The sequence below is a fragment of the Myotis yumanensis genome, unplaced genomic scaffold, assembly GCF_028538775.1.
Source record: "Myotis yumanensis isolate MYYU_CA2020_CCGP unplaced genomic scaffold, mMyoYum1.0.hap1 SCAF_6, whole genome shotgun sequence".
Taxonomy (NCBI): Eukaryota; Metazoa; Chordata; class Mammalia; order Chiroptera; family Vespertilionidae; genus Myotis; species Myotis yumanensis.
In genome coordinates this window covers 18,129,096-18,131,757 of record NW_027223757.1, presented here as the reverse complement: position 1 = coordinate 18,131,757, position 2,662 = coordinate 18,129,096, and positions in this window count along the sequence as shown.

Here is a 2,662-nt window from a genome sequence, read left to right as displayed (position 1 = left end):
CTTTCTTACAATTTCATAACTACTTTTAAAGAATTTTGACTAGCTCTGTTTTGCAATTTGAAGCATCATTTTTACATAAATATTAGAGGAAGCATAGATTGAATCCAGACTGGTTTGGTTCAAGTACTTTCTACCACCTCTTAGCTGGGTGGCAAATTAGTTTACTTGTTCTGTGACTCAGTTTCCTCACATGTAAAATATATGGGAATAATAATGAACTTACATTCTGAGTTGATTGTGAGGATTAAATTAGTTAAGTAAATTATTTTGAGCAGTGATTGGCATCAATCAATGATCATGGTTATTATTTTGTTATCTAAGAAGTTGTTTTACTATTTCTTCATACATAATATTGATCATCTCCATGGGCTCTTAGAAGATTGTATATGCCACTGTATCTTCTCTACTGTGTTGGTCATGACTGCATATTTTAGATTTCACATATGGCAATTGGAGGAGATGCAAAATGGTTGAGAGAATTTATTCTGGATCAAAAATAACTCATTTATGCCAGGACTAACAGTACAAACACTGCAAACTTTTTATTTACTTATTTTTTACTTCTTTGGTCCTGAAATGTTATCTTCCCTTGGTTACCACTTATAGGCTGTCAATGTGCTACATTTTGTTCTTTGGAGAACTTGTGCAGACTTTTGCATTGCACTGCTTGGTTTCCTAATACCAATAATGCCTTCTCTGGCTGACACCTGGCCAACCCCAACTTACATCCTATACCTGGTGGGTTTATCTCACTGCTGAGCTTTCCCTGCCTCAGCATTCTACCTGCATAAATGGGGATCTTCAGCATAGATTCATCCCAGCTCTGTCATGACAAACTTGTGGGAATGGTGGCTGTATGTGGCTTCCTGCCATTAGGGACTTCTTTGGTTATCAATTTAATTTCAACGTTATGCATGTGAGAAGCAGATATCTGATTCTATGTTCATGTATGTTCCTAAATTCCAAAGATACAGGTTAAGCTATTGAGAAGTCTTGTTACAGAAAGCCGGAGAAGAACCAAGCAACGCTTAGATAGGTGGAGTTACATTTATTATTATTATTACATGCGGGCCCAGAGAAAAATGTCTCTCAAATTCTGGGTGAAATCATATAGGAAGTTCCCTGTATTTATACCATTTTACCTTCTTTGTCTCCCAAATATGGGGTTTTTCCGGTTCCCTTTGCAAGTTCTTTTTTTTTTTTTTTTTTTTTTATTGCTTAAAGCATTACAAAGGGTATTACATATGTGTCCTTTTTCCCCCCCACCCTTGACAAGCCCCTGCCCTCCCTTACCCCCCAGTGTCTTATGTCCATTAGTTATGGTTATATGGATGCATACAAGTCCTTCGGTTGATCTCTTACTCCCCTCCCTCCTGTCCCCCAACCCTCCCTGGCCTTACCACTGAAGTCTGACAATCGGTTTGAGGCAGCTCTGCCACTGTATTTATTAATGTTCAAAAGTTTGTAATGGTCTTAATTATCCATGAAAGAGTGAGATCATGTGGTATTTTTCCTTCATTGACTGGCTTGTTTCACTTAGCATAATGCTCTCCAGTTCCATCCATGCTGTTGCAAATGGTAAGAGTTCCTTCTTTTTAACAGCAGCATAGTATTCCATCGTGTAGATGTACCACAGTTTTCTAATCCAATCATCTACTGATGGGCACTTAGGCTGTTTCCAGATCTTAGCTATGGTGAATTGTGCTGCTATGAACATCTGGGTGCATATATCCTTTCTGATTGGTGTTTCTGGTTTCTTGGGATATATTCCTAGGAGTGGGATCACAGGGTCAAATGGGAGTTCCATTTCCAATTTTTTGAGGAACCTCCATTCTGCCTTCCATAGTGGCTGCACCAGTCTGCATTCCCACCAGCAGTGCACAAGTGTTCCTTTTTCTCCACATCCTCTCCAGCACTTGTCGTTTGTTGATTTGTTGATGATGGCCATTCTGACAGGTGTGAGATGGTACCTCATTGTTGTTTTGATTTGCATCTCTCGGATGATTAGTGACTTTGAGCATGTTTTCATATGTCTCTTGGCTTTCTGAATGTCCTCTTTGAAAGGTGTCTATTTAGATCCTTTGCCCATTTTTTGATTGGATTGTTTATCTTCTTTTTGTTAAGTTGTATGAGTTCCCTATAAATTTTGGAGATTAAGCCCTTATCAGATATGACGTTGGCAAATATGTTTTCCCACGAGGTGGGTTTTCTTGTTGTTTTGTTGATGGTTTCTTTTGCTGTGCAGAAGCTTTTTATTTTGATGTAGTCCCATTTGTTCATTTTCTCTTTAGTTTCAACTGCCCTAGGAGCTGTATCAGTGAAGAAATTGTTTTGGCATATGTCTGAGATTTTGTTGCCTTTGTATTCTTCTAGAATTTTTATGGTTTCCTGTCGTACATTTAAGTCCTTTATCCATTTTGAGTTTATTCTTGTGTATGGTGTAAGTTGGTGGTCTAGTTTCATTTTCTTGCATATGTCTGTCCAATTTTCCCAACACCATTTATTGAAGAGACTATCTTGGCTCCATTGTATGTTCATGCCTCCTTTGTCAAAAATTAATTGAGCATATTGGTTCGGGCTAATTTCTGGACTCTCTATTCTATTCCACTGATCTATATGTCTGTTCTTGTGCCAGTACCAGGCAGTTTTGAGAACAGTGGCT